The sequence below is a fragment of the Mus caroli genome, unplaced genomic scaffold (assembly GCF_978045245.1).
Source record: "Mus caroli unplaced genomic scaffold, Mus_caroli_1 scaffold_5, whole genome shotgun sequence".
Lineage (NCBI taxonomy): Eukaryota > Metazoa > Chordata > Mammalia > Rodentia > Muridae > Mus > Mus caroli.
This window is the reverse complement of record NW_028227260.1, coordinates 113153669-113172213: the sequence shown is the minus strand read 5'-3', so window position 1 is coordinate 113172213 and position 18545 is coordinate 113153669. Positions and strand designations below refer to the sequence as shown.

Sequence of the window (18545 nt, the reverse complement as noted above, 5' to 3'; positions counted from 1 at the left end):
TTTAAAAATTGCCTTCAATTGGAGTATTTTTTTTTTATTTAATCCCTATCTCTTTCTTGAACTGACATATAATGGGAGCTTCCTCAATGCCTTCCCAGGCAGGAATGGATCTACTGTTCCTTTCAAATTTAATACTTCTGAAACTATTAACCAATCAAATAAAAAAGTAGTTAATATGGTCATAATCTCAGGTCTTACTTGGAAACCATGTGATGACTACAGTCATTGGTACAGTAATGGAGAGATGATCTAAGATAGTTTGGTGATATTCTGCCACAGGAATATTCTGCTAGGGTTGTTGAGACAGACTGATGGAAACAGGTTGTTTCCATCCACTGTTGTTACTAAATTTGTACTAAGTTATGATGGTAAGAACTGATTTACCAGTTTGAGTTGGCTTTCTAATATTAACAACAGAGTCCAGATGACACCAGTAAGTAAGCTTTCCCTCTCCGATCAACTGTACCTGAGGCTGACATACTGTGCTCACTTTTGTAAAAAGTGGTAATCCTCTTTTCATCTTTCAGCAAATGTCTGCCTCTTGAAAATTATGATCTGGTCTACCATAAAATACCTAGTGGTTTTCACTGATATAGTAGTATGTGATCATACTTCTCTGGTTTACAATTCAGTAGGACTAGAACAGAACCAAGGATAGATAGATAATGAAACTTAATTTAGGTTCATGTGCCCAACACAAGGCTAGTTCCATTCCTATCTGATACTTAGTTATACTAGGTTAATTATAAAGTTAGTTATGATACTAACCATTGATTTTTCTTGTTCTTCATTGAATTTCTGTATATCCATATCAAACTTCTGAAATGTAGTTATATCCTGCTCACACAATTTGTTGTTGATCACCGCGCTGTAAAGCAAAGTAATGAAAGCAGTCACATTTCATACCAATATGAAAAAAGAACACTCAAAACAAATTAAATTGACCATTTCATACTATAAAAAGAAAAACAGCAGTACAAAATTATCTAATGGGAAATCATTACAGATTTTTCCCTAACACATTATCAGAGAAGTCTTCTTTTATATTTAAACTTTTCAAAATTAAAGAGGTTTTAATATATATATATATATATATCTTAATTTAGGAAACTAATTATATTTCAAAGTATTGTTTTCATTTTTTTCTACCTAATATAAGGTCTAATTTATTTTCCTATATAGATTCAGTTAAGACTTAGTGTAAAACATAAGTCAATTAAAATATATAAATTGTCTGCATATGTAATTGATCCTTTTCCATATTGTTATAATAAACCATAAATTACATTTCTAAGATATTTGTGTAAGACTTCTGTGTTTCCACAATGAAATTAAATCAAATATTAAAATTTCATTAACAGGTACTTAAAGTAGAAAATAAAAATTTTCACAGATTTCTAAGAATTAGATTTAGTTTCCTTGAAGGCATGAAGTTATAGGGTTAAATGCTTAGACAAAATCAAAGCCACACATTTTTTACTAAAATCTCAGACATGGCTGTTTTTTTTAAACTCAGCTACATATAATTTTTTAAATGATACAAATATGACCCTACCAAACTAAAACCTCTACCTCTCCCATTTGTTCATTTTCCAAAGTCATTCTAATTTCTGGTTGCTTTCTTTGAAAGAATCTTTGATATAAGTTTCCATGTGTTTTCTCTTTATGTGACTCCAGGTCCAAGGTATCTCAAATAATCATCTGATATCTATGGGCAACAGGCACATATGTGGTGCAAATATATACCTGTAAGCAAATCACTAATATACAAATATGTCTGAAAAATAAGTATTAAGAGCATTGTTTCCTAAGCCATGTAAGATGTTTTGGGCCTATGATCCTAGTCTAGGAAGCTCAAGCAGGAGATATCCAGTGTATAGGACAACATAGATAACATAGCAAAATTCAGGTCAGCCTGAACTACATAGTGAGACCATATCTCAAAGACAAATTATTGTCTTCTAAGAAAGCTCATGTAACATTCAATTACATATAATTTAAAACAGATTCTTTGGGATCTGAGTATCATTCTTTCACTGGTTAGTAAAGCTGTCTTTTACTTTCAGTTACATAATTCATTTTATGAAAAAACAAAACAAAACAAAACAAAAAACAGTGAGGGGATTGGAGAGATGATTCAGCAGTTAAGAGCACTGGTTCCCTTCCAGAGATCTGAGATTGGATTCCCAGCACCTCCAAGATGGCTCACAAACTATAACTCCAGTTCCAGGGGAATCAATGCCTTCATCTGGCCTCCTAAGGTACCAGACATACAAGCTGTGTGCAAGCAAAACAAACATACCCATAAAATAAATTTTTTTAAAAAAGTAATAAGGATTACATTAAAGAATTCAGTTTTGCACTTGTTCAAATAAAGAAAGAAGCACAGAGGAGTCCTAGAAAAGAAACTGACTTATTATAAAATTAATACAAGGTCAATGAAAAACTGTTGCATGCACAGAATTTTGTATACATATCACTTAGCTTTGAATACATGGACCTATAAAAAAATTTGCATCTTTTTTTTTCCTCTAAAATCCCTTCAAAGCAGTTATGAAGATACCTCAATAGTTAAGAGGGTTTACTGTGAAAGGAGGAGGTTCGCAAATTTGAATCTAGTACCCATCTAGAAAATTAACCATGGATGGTTGCTTCTACAATAGCAGCACTGTGGTAGGCAAAGTGAGAATTGCTAGAACTTGCTGGCTGCTTGTATAACTGGATGTTCAGTGACAGAGCCTGACTTAAGGGAATAAGGTGGAAAGTAATAGAGCAAAACCCAACATCCTCCTCTGCCCTCCACATTTGTATATATGCACCACAGACACAAACATACAAAAAAATAAAAATTAAGTTTCATTAATGTCACACCTCTGGAAAAAGCACCATTTTCACTTCTGTACCACAGGAAAAAATAAGTCCATGATGCTAAATCAAAAATATTTGCAAGAGTCTGTGTCATGAGTAGACCTTGGGTGCTGACTCTGCAACTAGACCCACAATACCCAGAGGAAGCTCAACTCCCAGGTGCTCTAACACTCCCATGATCACAGCAATGGCCCCAACATCAGGAGTAACTTGAGTCCCTAAGAATCCAGGGACACAGGAACTCCTGCCTTGCCAGTGGCATTGATTCCTTCTGGTCTGAAACTGCACCTGGATCAGACCTGGGGTACTGGCTCTGGCACCCACTCTTAAAGCACCCAGAGGGAGCATGACTCCCAGGTATTCTGAAATGCCAAAGATCACAGGACCACAGAGGAAGCTGGACTCCCAGGAGATCAGAGACACCCAGGAACACTGGAGTTCTGACAGAAGATCACAGCTGAGGGCACGATATCTTTCCCAACACCCTGTTTATCTGGGACCCCTACAAGAACCAGGGAAACAAATCATCGTCCCAGCCAGAGGCACGGGTTCCTTTCAGCATGCAACTGTGTCTAGAGAAAACATAGGGGTCTGGCACCCCACCAAATCTTGCAACACCAAGAAAAAGCTTAACTCCCAGGAGCTCTGACACAGCATGATCTCAGGAGATTGGTCACCTCAGGATTTCAGGATCCAAAAGGTAGCATGACTTCCAGGAGTTCAGACACACCCAGAATATCAGGTTCCCTGATCCCAGGATCCCAGAGAGCTGGACTCCAATGAGTTCTGACACAACCAGGATTACAGGAGGGACAGGATCCTGTCAGAGACAGCAAGGGAAGGTAGCACCAAAGAAAATGAGATAGCAAGAGTTAAGTGCAAGAATATAAAAAATAGAAACCAAAACTAGTCGGCATCATCAGAACCCAGTTTGGCCACCACAGCAAGACTTGAATACCACAACCCATTGGAAAAGCAAGATTCAGATTCAAAATCACATCTCATGCTGATGATAGAGGTCTTTAAAAACAAAAATAGCTCCATTAAAGAAATACAGGTAAACCCAGGAAAACAGCTACAAGCCCTTAAAGAGGAAACACAAAAATCCCTTAAAGAGTTAAAGAAAACACAATCAAACAGGTGAAGGAATTGAACAAAAATCATCTAGGATCTAAAAATGGAAATAGAGAATAAAAACTCACAAAGAGAGATGAACCTGGAGAAAGAAAACCTAGGAGCCATAGATGCAAGCATCTCCAACAGAATATAAGAGATAGAATAGAGAATCGCAGGTACAGAAGATACCATAGATACACTGACAGAACAGTCAAAGAAAATGCCAAATGCAAAAATCTCCTAACCCAAAACATCCAGGAAATCCAGGACACAATGAGATGACAAAACCTAAGGAAAATGGGTATAGAAGAGAGAAAAGATTCCCAAGTCAAAGGGCCAGCAAATATCTTCAACAAAATCATAGATGAAAACTTTCCCAACCTAAGGAAAGAGATGCACATGAACATACAAGAAGCCTACAGAAATCCAAATAAACTGGACCAGAAAAGAAATTCCCGCCAACATATAATAATCAGAACGACAAATGCACTAAATAAAGATAGAATATTAAAAGCAGTAAGGGAAAAAGTTCAAATAACATAAAAATTCAGACCTATTAGAAATACACCAGACTTCTCACCAGAGACTATAAAACCAGAAGATTCTGGACAGATGTTACACAGACCCTGAGAGAACACAATTGCCGCCCAGGTTACTATACCCAGCAAAACTCAAAATTACCATAGATGGAGAAACCAAAGTATTCCACGATAAAACCAAATTCACACAATATCTTTCCATGAATCCAAACATTCAAAAGGTAGATGGAAAACTACAACACAAGGAGGGAAACACTACACCATACAAAAATCAAGAAAGAAATCTTCTTTCAACAAACCTCAAAGAAGGTAGCAACATAAACATAATTCCACCTCAAACAACAAAAGTAACAGGAAACAACCAACAGTCACTGGTCTTTAATATTTCTTAATAGCAATGGATTCAATTCCCCAATAAAAAGACATAGATTAATAGACTGGATACATAAACAGAACCCAGGATTTTGCTGCATACAGGAAACCCACCTTAGTGACAAAGACAGACATTACCTCAGAGGAAAAGCCTGGAAAATCTTTTCCAAGCAAATATTCCCAGGAAACAAGCTGGAATAGCCATTCTACTATGGAATAAAATCAACTTATAACCAAAATAATTTTTTGTTGTTCGTTTTTGTTTTTGTTTTTTAAAGATAAGGACTGTCACAATACTTGTCAAAGGATGAATCAACAAAGATGAATTCACAAGTCTGAACATCTATGCTCCAAATGCAAGGAAACCCAAATTCATAAAAGAAACTCTACTAAAGCTCAAAGTACATATTGTACCCTATAATAATAGTGGGAAAATTCAACACCCCACTCTCAACAACGGACAGATCCTGGAAACAGAAACAAAACAGAGACACTGTGAAACTAACAGAAGTTTTGAAACAAATGGATTTAACAGAGGTCTATATCTATAGATATCATAGAACATTTTATCATAAAACAAAAGAATGTCCCTTCTTCTCAACACTTCATGATGCCTTCTCTAATACTGACCATATAATGTGTCACAAAACAGGCTTCAAAAGATATAAAATTATTTAAATAATCCCATGAATCCTATCAAGTCATCACTGACTAAGGCTGATCATCAATAATAATATAAATAATCCAGGCATGGTGGCACATGCCTTTAATCCCAGCACTTGGGAGGTAGAGGCAGGCATATTTCTGGTTTGAAGGCCAGCCTGGTCTACAAAATGAGTTCCATGACAGCCAGGGATAAACAGAAAAACCCTGTCTTAATCCCCATAATAATAATAATAATAATAATAATAATAATAATAATAATAATAAAATAATATAATAGAAAACCCATATATACGTGGAAGTTGAAAAACAGTCTACTCAATGATAACTTGGTCATGGAAGAAATAAAGAAAGAAATTAAAGACTATTTTGAGTTTAATGAATATGAAACTACAACATACCCAAACTTATGGGACACAAAGAAAGCATTCCTAAGAGAAAAACTAATAACTCTGAGTGCCTCCAAAAAAGAAACTGGAGAGAGCATACACTAGCACCCTGACAGCACCATTAAAAGCTCTAGAACAAAAGGAAGCAAATTCACCCAAGAGGAGTAGAAGGCAGGAAAAAATCAAACTCCGGGCTGAAATCAAACAAGTGGAAACAAAAAGAACTATACAAAGAATCAACCAAACCAGGAGCTGGTTCATTGAGAAAATCAACAAGATAGATAAACCCTTAGCCAGACTAAAGAGAGGGCACAGAGTCAGTATCCAAATTAACAAAACCAGAAATGAAAAGGGAGACATAACAGAAACTTAGGAAATTAAAAAAAAAAAAAAAAAAAAAAAAAAAAAAAAAAAAAAAAGATCCTACTATAAAAGCCTATACTCAACAAAACTGGAAAATTTGGATGAAATGGAAAATTATCTAGACAGATATCAGGTACCAATTTAAATCAGGATCAGATAGACCCTGTAAACACTCCCATAACCCCTAAAGAAATAGAAGCAATCATTAATAGGCTCCCAACCCCCTCACCAAAAATAAAAACCCAGGATCTGATGGGTTTAGTACAGAATTCTATCAGACCTTCAAAGAAGACCTAATACCAACACTCTTCAAACTACTACGCAAAATTAAAAAGAGAGGGAACACTATTCAATTTGTTCTATGAAGCCACAATTACACTTATACCCAAAACATACAAAGACCCAAATGGAGAACGGAAACTTGAGACCAGTTTCACTTATGAATATTGATGCAAATATACTCAATAAAATTTTGGTAAACCCAATTCAAGAACATGTTACAATGATCATCCTTCATGATCAAGTGGTCTTCATCCCATGGATACAGAGATGGTTCAATATATGGAAATCCACAATGTAAACAATGGCAAGGAAAAAATCCACAGTATTATCTCATTAGATGCTGAGAAATCATTTGCAAAAACCCAACAACCCTTCATGATAAAATTCCTGGAAAGATCAAGAATTCAAGGCCCATACCTAAACATAGTAAAAGCAATATACAGCAAACCAGTATCCAACATAAAAATAAATGGAGAGAAATTTGATGCAATCCCACTAATATCAGACAAGACAAGACTAGATAAGGCTTCCCACTCTCTCCCTACCTATTCACAGTAATATATAATATAGTAGTATTCTATAGTACTAGACGTTCTATCCATAGCAACTAGACAACAAAAAGAGGTCAAAGGGATAAAAATAGGAAAGGCAGAATTCAAAATATCACTATTTGCAGATGACATGATAGTATATGTAAGTGACCCCATAAATTCCATCAGAGAACTCCTAAACCTGATAAACAAATTCAGCAATGTGGCTGGATATTAAATTAACTCAAACAAATCAGTAGCTTTCCTCTACTCAATTGATAAACAGGCTGAAAAAGAAATTATGGAAACAACACCCTTCACAATAGTCACAAATTATCATACCTTGGTTTGACTCAAACCAAGCAAGTGAAAGATCTGTATGACAAGAACTTCACGTCTGAAGAAAGAAATCTCAAAAGATGGAAAGATCTCCGATGCTCATAGATTGGCAGAGTTAATTTAGTAGAAATGGCCGTCTTGCCAAAAGCAATCTACAGATTCAAAGCAATCTCTATCAAAATTCAAACTCAATTCTTCATAGAGATAGAAAGAGCAATTTGAAAAATCATTTGGAATAACAGAAATCCAGGATATCAAAAAAACTATTCTCAACAATAAAAGAACTTCAGGGGGAATCATCCCCGACCTCAAGCTGTATTATAGAGAAATAATGATAAAAATGTATGGTAATGGTACAGATATAATGACTTCATGAAATTCACAGGCAAAAGGATGGATCTAAAATATATCATCCTGTGTGAGGTAACCCAATCCCAAAAGAACAAACATGGTATGTACTCACTGATAAGTGGATATTAGCCTAAAAGCTCAGAATACCCAAAATGTAATTCACAGACCACATGAAGCTCAAGAAGAAGGAAGAGGAAAGTGTGGGTGTTTCAGTCCTTCTTAGAATGCGGAACAAAATACTCCTTGGAGGAAATATGGAGACAAAGTACAGAGCAGAGACTGAAGTAATGACCATCTAGAGTCTGCCCATCCTGTGGATCCATTCCATATACAGACACCAAACCCAGTCACTATTGTGGATGCCAACAAGTGCTTGCTGACAGGAGCCTAATATGGCTTTCTCCTGAGAGGCTCTGTCAGAGCTTGGCAAGAACAGAGGCTGATTGTCACAGCCAACCATCAGACTGATCAATGGGTCACCAGTGGAGGAGTTAGAGGAAGGACTGAAGGATCTGAAGGGATTTGCAACCTTACAGGAAGAACAACAATATGAACGAACCAGACCCCCCAGAGCACTCAGAGACTAATCCACCAACAAAAGAGGGGGGTCCCACGGCTCCAGTTGAATATATAGCAGAGTATGACCTTTTCAGATATCAGTGGGAAGAGAGGTCCTTGGTCCTGTGAAGGTTCAATGCTCCAGTGTAGGCAAATGCCAGGGTGGGGAGGTGGGCGTGGGTGGGGGGTGAACACCCTCATAGAAGCACAGGGATGGGTTATGGAATAGAGAGTTTCTGGGGTGAAACCAGGAAAGGGCTATTATTACAAATGTAAAGGAAGATAATATAGAATAATAAATAAATTAAAATAAAAATATTCACAAAATACTACATATAAATAGGAATAATTCATTAAGATGTCATATAGTATATTAACTAATATTTCCTAATATGTAAATTATGTTAATACTATATAGTTTTAAACACATTATATATCCAAAAAAATGTACCTTCAAATTTTCCCAGAATATTTTGTACTGGAGATCTATGAAGTAATTAAAGCGTTAAAATGTAAGGATACCTTTTGATGGCTCTGCTTTTGTTCTACAGCAGGACTATGAGAGTTTGACCCACAGCACTACACCCTCCAAGAAAACCATTCAAATTAAGGATTTACCTTACGGAAATATTGTTTATAATATATATCATATTCTAATTATTAATATAGATTACTTGCTATAAAATCAATTAAACTTTTCTAGCAGTACTTACACTAAGAAGGAAATAATAAGTTTGGACATATTACCGTGTATCTCCAACTATTCCTTCAGGATTTGCATTCCCATCATCATGAGTTACTGGATTCTGTACTGGGTTGGTAATAAAACAAGATATTAAAACAATTATGTTATTTTGCAAATTTTAATGAAATGCTTTGTGATCATTCAGGCATAGTGCCAACATTAGGTTTTAAAGCAGACCTATGATTTGTCTAGAAGTTAAACAAAATCAAGTAATGTCTAATTGTCATCTAGAAATATATTTTAAGCTATTTATTTACATGTTGTGATTAAAGACAAGAGAAGCAATATGAGATTTTTGATCTCCATTACAATTCTAAGATGAATAACTGAGAAAAAAGGAAGTGTAACATCAATGCCCAACATTAGGTATCTGGTATCTTCCATAAGGTCCAATTCTGAAGCATTCCCATCTTGCTGTTTACCACTTAACAAATTACAGTTTTCCATTGGTGTCTATACAGAACGTGCAAAACGCTGCCATTCCACTGAGAAACTTATGTTTTCTGATTTAAAATAAAAAAAATAAATTTTCTCAAGCCATTTGAATCAAAAGAATCACATAAACTAATAAAAATGAAATATTAAATAACATTAAGGAATGATTTTTACAAAAGCAGCACTTCATAATTGCATGAAGGGTTTAAAGATAAAACCATATTTCTATTAGCCTCTGATTATTTTATAGCTGTCTTTAATTGTCATTTTTTATTTTTTTTAATTTTTAATATTTTTATTACATATTTTCCTCAATTACATTTCCAATGCTATCCCAAAAGTCCCCCATAGCGCCCCCCATTTCCCTACCCACCCATTCCCATTCTTTTGGCCCTGGCATTCCCCTATATTGGGGCATATAAAGTTTGCAAGTCCAATGGGCCTCTCTTTCCAGTGATGGCCGACTAGGCCATCTTTCGATACATATGAAGCTAGAGACAAGAGCTCCGGGGTACTGGTTAGTTCATCATGTTGTTCCAACTATAGGGTTGCAGATCCCTTTAGCTCCTTGGGTAATTTCTCTAGCTTCTCCATTGGGAGCCATGTGATACATCCAATAGCTGACTGTGAGCATCCACTCCTGTGTTTGCTAGGCCCCGGCATCGTCTCACAAGAGACAGCTGTATTTGGGTCCTTTCAGCAAAATCTTGCTAGTGTATGCAATGGTGTCAGCGTTTAGAAGCTGATTATGGGATGGATCTCTGGATATGGCAGTCTCTAGATGGTCCATCCTTTCATCACAGCTCGAAACTTTGTCTCTGTAACTCCTTCCATGGGTGTTTTATTCCTAATTCTAAGAAGGGGCACAGTGTCCACACTTTGGTCTTCATTCTTCTTGAGTTTCATGCATTTAGCAAATTGTATCTTATATCTTGGGTATCCTAAGTTTTGGGCTAATATCCACTTATCAGTGAATACATATTGTGTGAGTTCTTTTGTGATTGTGTTACCTCACTCAAGATGATGCCCTCCAGGTCCATCCATTTGGCTAGGAATTTCATAAATTCATTCTTTTTAATAGCTGAGTAGTACTCCATTGTGTAAATGTACCATAATTTCTGTATCCATTCCTCTGTTGAGGGACATCTGGGTTTTTTCCAGCTTCTGGCTATTATAAATAGGGCTGCTATGAACATAGTGGAGCATGTGTCCTTTTTACCGGTTGGGACATCTTCTGGATATATGCCCAGGAGAGGTATTGCTGGATCCTCCGGTAGTACTATGTCCAATTTTCTGAGGAACCGCCAGACTGATTTCCAGAGTGGTTGTACAAGCTTGCAATCCCACCAACAATGGAGGAGTGTTCCTCTTTCTCCACATCCTCGCCAGCATCTGCTGTCACCTGAATTTTTGATCTTAGCCATTCTGACTGGTGTGAGGTGGAATCTCAGGGTTGTTTTGATTTGCATTTCCCTGATGATTAAGGATGTTGAACATTTTTTCAGGTGTTTCTCTGCCATTCGGTATTCCTCAGGTGAGAATTCTTTGTTCAGTTCTGAGCCCCATTTTTTAATGGGGTTATTTGACTTTCTGGAGTTCACCTTCTTGAGTTCTTTATATATATTGGATATTAGTCCCTTATCTGACTTAGGATAGGTGAAGATCCTTTCCCAATCTGTTGGTGGTTTTTTTGTCTTATTGATGGTGTCTTTAGCCTTGCAGAAGCTTTGTAGTTTTATGAGGTCCCACTTGTCAATTCTCGATCTTACAGCACAAGCCATTACTGTTCTATTCAGGAATTTTTCCCCTGTGCCCATATCTTCAAGGCTTTTCCCCACTTTCTCCTCTATAAGTTTCAGTGTCTCTGGTTTTATGTGAAGTTCCTTGATCCACTTAGACTTGACCTTAGTACAAGGAGATAGGAATGGATCAATTCGCATTCTTCTACATGTTAACAACCAGTTGTGCCAGCACCATTTGTTGAAAATGCTGTCTTTCTTCCACTGGATGTTTTTAGCTCCCTTGTCGAAGATCAAGTGACCATAGGTGTGTGGGTTCATTTCTGGGTCTTCAATTCTATTCCATTGGTCTATTTGTCTGTCACTATACCAGTACCATGCAGTTTTTATCACAATTGCTCTGTAGTAGAGCTTTAGGTCCGGCATGGTGATTCCACCAGAGGTTCTTTTATCATTGAGAAGAGTTTTTGCTATCCTAGGTTTTTTGTTATTCCAGATGAATTAGCAGATTGCACTTTCTAATTCGTTGAAGAATTGAGTTGGAATTTTGATGGGGATTGCATTGAATCTGTAGATTGCTTTTGGCAAGATAGCCATTTTTACAATGTTGATCCTGCCAATCCATGAGCATGGGAGATCTTTCCATCTTCTGAGATGTTCTATAATTTCTTTCTTCAGAGACTTGAAGTTTTTATTATACAGATCTTTCACTTCCTTAGTTAGAGTCACGCCAAAATATTTTATATTATTTGTGACTATTGAGAAGGGTGTTGTTTCCCTAACTTTCTCAGTCTGTTTATTCTTTGTGTAGAGAAAGGCCATTGATTTATTTGAGATAATTTTATATCCAGCTACTTCACTGAAGCTGTTTATCAGGTTTAGGAGTTCTCTGGTGGAATTTTTAGGGTCACTTAGGTATACTATCATATCATCTGCATAAAGTGGCATTTTGACTTCATCTTTTCAAATTTGTATCCCTTTGATCTCCTTTTGTTGTCGAATTGCTCTGGCTAGGACTTCAAGTACAATGTTGAATAGGTATGGAAAAAGTGGACAGCCTTGTCTAGTCCCTGATTTTAGAGGGATTGCTTCAAGCTTCTCACCATTTACTTTTATGTTGGCTACTGGTTTGCTGTAGATTGCTTTTATCATGTTTAGGCCTGGGCCTTGAATTCCTGATCTTTCCAACAAATACACTAAATAAAGATAGAATACTAAAAGCAGTAAGAGAAAAAGCCAAGTAACATATAAAGGCAAGCCTATCAGAATTACACCAGATTTTTCACCAGAGACTATGAAAGCCAGAAGATCCTGGACAGATGTTATACAGACACTAAAAGAACACAAATTCCAGCCCAGGCTACTATACCTAGCCTAACTCTCAATTAACATAGATGGAGAAACCAAACTATTCCACGACAAAACCAAATTCACACATTATCTCTCCACTAATCCAGCCCTTCAAAGGATAATAACAGGAAAAAACCAATACAAGGACGGGAACCACGCCCTAGAAACAACAAGAAGGTAATCCCTCAACAAACCTAAAAGAAGACAGCCACAAGAACAAAATGCCAACTTTAACAACAAAAATAGCAGGAAACAACAATTACTTTTCCTTAATATCTCTTAATATCAATGGACTCAACTCCCCGATAAAAAGACATAGACTAACAAACTGGCTACACAAACAAGACCCAACATTTTGCTGCTTACAGGAAACTCATCTCAGAGAAAAAGATAGACACTACCTCAGAATGAAAGGCTGGAAAACAATTTTCCAAGCAAATGGTATGAAGAAACAAGCTGGAGTAGCCATTCTAATATCTGATAAGATTGACTTCCAACCCAAAGTCATCAAAAAAGACAGGGAGGGGCACTTCATACTCATCAAAGGTAAAATCCTCCAAGAGGAACTATCAATCCTGAATATCTATGCTCCAAATACAAAGGCAGCCACATTCATTAAAGAAACTTTAGTAAATCTCAAAGCACACATTGCACCTCATACAATAATAGTGGGAGACTTCAACACACCACTTTCACCAATAGACAGATCATGGAAACAGAAACTAAACAGGGACACAGTGAAACTAACAGAAGTTATGAAACAACTGGATCTGGCAGATATCTACAGAACATTCTATCCTAAAACAAAAGGATATACCTTCTTCTCAGCACCTCATGGTACCTTCTCCAAAATTGACCACATAATTGGTCACAAAACAGGCCTCAACAGTTACAAAAATATTGAAATTGTCCCACGCATCCTATCAGATCACCACTGAATAAAGCTGATCTTCAATAACAAAATTAATAATAGAAAGCCAACATTCACGTGGAAACTGAACAACACTCTTCTCAATGATACCTTGGTCAAGGAAGGAATAAAGAAAGAAATATTACCCTCTGATTTAATACTAAAGACTTTAGTATTTAAACATGGAACAGAATAGTTGGCTTCAAAGATAGCCATTATAAACCTTAACTTTAAAAAAAGAATTTTTAAAAAAAGAATTAAGTTGAATAAAGTATATTGGGCTTCCTTACTATAAAGGACTAAGAGTTTGTTATTTTTCAGTTTAAAACTCTCTCTCTCTCTCTCTCTCTCTCTCTCTCTCTCTCTCTCTCTCTCTCTCTCTCTCTCTCTCTCTCTCTTTCTCTCTCTTTCTCTCTTACACACACACACACACATACACACACACAAAGACCCACAGACACAAAGACAGACACACACACACACACTATGATGGCTTTAACTGTGACTTCAAGTGGATTTATATCTAATCATAGAAGGATCTGCATTTTGGTCCCATTCCTGCTAGGTTTTTGATAAGTTAGAGCAAATGTGTCTGCATCTCAATCTCCAAATAAAATCATAGTTCCTATGATCACAACCAAGCTCTAAATCTTTTTCATCGCAATACAAATCTAAATGATAAAGTTCTGCCTGTCTGGACATATATTTTACTGCTACAGCAAGAAGCTCTGTGTTCAATGTTAAAGTAAGAAAAAAATTTAAAAATAAAAAATAAAACAGGCATGTATCCTCAGGCCCCAGTACATTTGTAAGGCTGAGGACTTCAGTTTCAAGGCTAGTTCAAGCTGCACACGAGGTTTCAGACACTCCTGAGATAGAGAGTTAGAGCTTACTTCCGTAAACCAAAACAACACACAAATAAACACAGCCTGTCCTGAATTATGTCTGAAGTACCAGTACTTCTGAGGCTGATAGGAGCCTCAGGCTTTTGAGGCTGTTTGGATCCTATATAGACAAATTTGGGCAATCTGGCCTTTCAACACCAGGTAGAGGAAAATGAAGACTGGTCTTCAGTTTGTTTTTATGAATTTCTGGTGGGAATGGAATGGGAAACAAAATACCCATGGAAGAAGTTACAGAGGCAAAGATTGGAGCTGAGACTGAATGCATCCAGAGACTGCCTCACTCAGGGAAAAATCCCATAATAACCACCAAACCCAGACACTGTTGAAGATGCCAACAAGAGCTTGGGGACAGGAGACTGATATAGCTGTCTCCTGAGAGGATCTGCCAGTGCCTGACAAATACAGAAATGGATGCTCATAGACATCCATCATACTGAGCACAGGGTCCCCAAAGATTGAGCTAGAGAAAGTACCCAAGGAGCATAAGGGGTTTGCAGCCCCATAGGAGGAGGAACAATATGAACTAAGCAGTACCCCCAGAGTTCCCTGGGACTAAAACACCAATCAAATAAATCAGATGGTAGGATTTATGGCTCCAGCTGCATATGTAGGAGAGGATGGGCTAGTAGGTCATCAATGGGAGGAGAGACCCTTGGTATAGTAAAGGTCTTATATGCCCAGTATTAAGGAATGCCTGGGCCAGGAATAGGGAGTGGGCGTGTTGTAGGCAGGGGGAGAGGGGAGAGGAGAGGGGATTTTCAGAGGGGAAATAGAAAAGGGGATAATATTTGAAATGTAAATAAAGAAAATATATAATAGAAAAAAAGGAATGAAACAATTTATTTGCAGGTTATATGAAATAAATTCATGTTTTGCTAACATATAGGAACAATGTTCAGGTCTTTTCCTGGGGTAAAATCATAGCAAGTTATTGTTTCTCAATATATTGTGACTACAGTGCCAAGAGTAGGTATATGCACTAATAAAACTCAGGTATAGGAATATATATATATATATATATATATATATATATATATATATATATATAGGTAAAATTAGAAATGAAGTATATGAAAACTCTTAGAAAAGCCTTCTTCCATTGCAGGTGAGTTGGTAAAAGTCTAAGGAACTGCAGGACACAATCAATACCGAAGACAGGATATACTATACCTTCAGAATGAGCCTCCTCCAAAACATTTATGTCATCTTCTTCTTCATCATAGTCAAGAAGTAATAAGTAACCGTTCTTTGGTACCACCCACATTTTCTTTGCCATTTTTCTCTTAAGCACTCAGTTGTCTTCTCAGTTAAAAAAAATAAAAAGGAAAAAGAATAAAAACATAGCGATCTGAATCCAAAGGTATCATTTAAATAGTTAAAAATGTCAAAAAGACAAATAGTTATCTTAGCTCATTGAAAGATTGTTTCTTTTGTTTTTTCAACATATATTTTAATAATTTGTCTTTATCATAGAGTTTTGAATACATATTCAATATAGTGACATATATATATGTATACACACACACACATACACACACACACACACACATATATATATATACATAAAAATATATATGTATATATATATATGTATATATATATATATATATATATGCTTTCCCTTACAATTTCCTCCATGTATCCCATTTATCATGTTCCTCTCCCTCCCAACTTTGTTTTAAAATCTTCTTTAACTTACTTATTTAAAAACCTTCTTTAGAACCCAAGTTAACAATCTACCATTTCTCAGTTTAAAAAAAGGCAATAACATGCCAGCCTTTAATATGTGAGTCCTCCCCTTCCCACCAAAAATGATGAGCAAAATGTGTTTGCATTTAAACTTTGAGGCATCTGAATTTTGATCCTATATCCCAAAGATTCTTTTTAAACAAAACATCAGCAATTCCGTTTTTCAGTGTATCTCAGTTTTAAAGTAAATTCACAGTACTATTCAGAAAGATAACGAGCATGGTAACTATATATTCATGTCAAGAAGACCCAATGCTCAGTCTACAACAAACACTCGCCACCACCACCCACACAGAAAATCCTTATATTGGAGAAACGTGGGATTGGGGGAAGCCGAGGATTTCAAACATCTGCAGATTTTTAGTTCAAGGCTTGCCCAAGCCAGGCCAGCCTGAGCTACAAAGGAAGATCCCTTTCTACAGAAATAAAACTGAGTGAAAACGCTGAACTTGGTGGTGCAAGTCTTTAATCCCAATACATGGGCGATTGAGACAGGAGGATTGGTGCTCAAAATCCTTCCCAGATTACTTATTAATCTCTTGCAATGTCTCCTCTTCTTCTTTTCATTCATTCTTCCTCCACCACTCCCTTCTCTGCAATGTCCATACAGTGTATACCAAAGGAACACACCATAGAGAAGACAATGAAGAGGGAGGAATCCTCAGTGTATTTCTAATGGATCCTGGACAGCACACAGGACAAGCACCAAGTTGGACCCTAAGGCTCCTTACAGCACACAGGACAAGCTCCAAGGCTCCTCACTCACAGACCCATGCTCCCTCGACCCCCAATCCTGCAGCCAGCTCGCTGATCCTATCCCCAGGACCCAAGATTGTGTCCTCCAAGGGTTCACAATCCTCTAAGGCCCTGACCTATTCAATCCTCTGCCATGAATATGGTCCTCCACCTTCATTTAACAATCAGAAGCCATAGGAAATGTGGACCAGGAGGCTTTTCCTCACATAGTGACCACCTGGGCCTGATATGCCACACCGTGACACACCTCGATTAACTGTCCAACAACCCTGATCAGAGCAAATTATCACTTACAGGTTATCTCAGAGGTGAACACTTTCCCAACAGCACCCTTCCGTGCTCAGCTCCTCAACGGTAAAAAACCGTTGTCAGCAGAGATGCCTGGACACAGGCTTCTGAGGACCCTTTGTGACGCAAGCTGGAGTAAACAGGTCTCACCCAGGGATTGCACTGATTGGCTGAATATATCCTGCGCATGCGTACATGGAGTACCATGCACCATTGCTTCAAAGGGAGTTTTCAGGAGGTGGGAATGAACTACTACTGGCTTTAAGACACTTTCTAGGTTCATAAGTCCATACAGACTTGAAAAACTTGAACAAACGTGAAACATACGAAACAATGCAAATGACACTACTTTATTTCAAATGTAGAGGCTCTTGTATGCAATTTTGGTTTCTATTTATTTATGTGCATAACATTTAATGTGTGTGGACTTTTTCTGAATGTACTTACGCACACCACAAGAGTTTATTCTGTCCTAAGGGATCAGAAGGGAGCATCCAGATCCCCTCTATCCCCTGGTACCCTCCTGTCTCCAGCTTCCTAGTACTGACCTTGATTACAAGAATGTGCCTGACCCTTCTGGCCCTCTCTCTCACATATGCCTCTGTTGCCTACAGAGTCTGGAAGTGTGCACTGATTCTCTGAAACTTTAGCTGTGCATAAATTGTGATCCAAGATATGGGTGTTTTGTGCCCGGTCGTCTGCATAGAACAGGTGCTTTTAACAGCTGAGTCATTTTTCCAACCACTGTTTTGTGCACTTATTTGCACTCCTCTGGCCTCTTCAGTTACCAGGCATGCATCCGGTGTGTGTTTAAATTTATGTTGACCCAACACACACCCAAACACCCCCACACGCACCCACACACACCCACACACATACACACACACACACACACACACACACACACACACACACTGTACACACACATATGCCCAATGATAATTTTTAATTTTTATATTTCTCTCTAACTCCATTTGTACTATTTCATGCCTTGTCCAACTTCATTGTGAGGTGTATTTCTTTTCTTTCTTTGTTTTTTGATTGCTTTCAATTTTTTACTAGATATTTTCTTCATGAACATTTCAAATGCTATCCTGAAAGTCCCCTATACCCTCCCCCTCCCCGTCCTGCTCCCCTACCCATCCACTCATACTTCTTGGCTCTGGCACTCCCCTGTACTGCAGCATATAAAGTTTGCAAGACCAAGGGGCCTCTCTTCCCAGTGATGGCCCACTAGGCCGTCTTCTGCTATATATGAAGCTAGAGACACAAGCTCTTGGGATAATGGTTAGTTCATA

General features: G+C 37.3%; 1 long non-coding RNA gene across 1 annotated transcript; it reads right to left on the bottom strand.

Moving 5' to 3' along the window:
* Positions 1-774: 774 nt before the first annotated feature.
* On the bottom strand, positions 775-17303 carry LOC147004751 (uncharacterized). Its single transcript, XR_015047103.1, has 4 exons — positions 17254-17303; positions 15625-15753; positions 9118-9181; positions 775-868 (listed from the first exon to the last, which is right to left on the bottom strand). It is a non-coding gene; the product is annotated as an uncharacterized LOC147004751 (long non-coding RNA).
* Positions 17304-18545: the final 1242 nt, after the last annotated feature.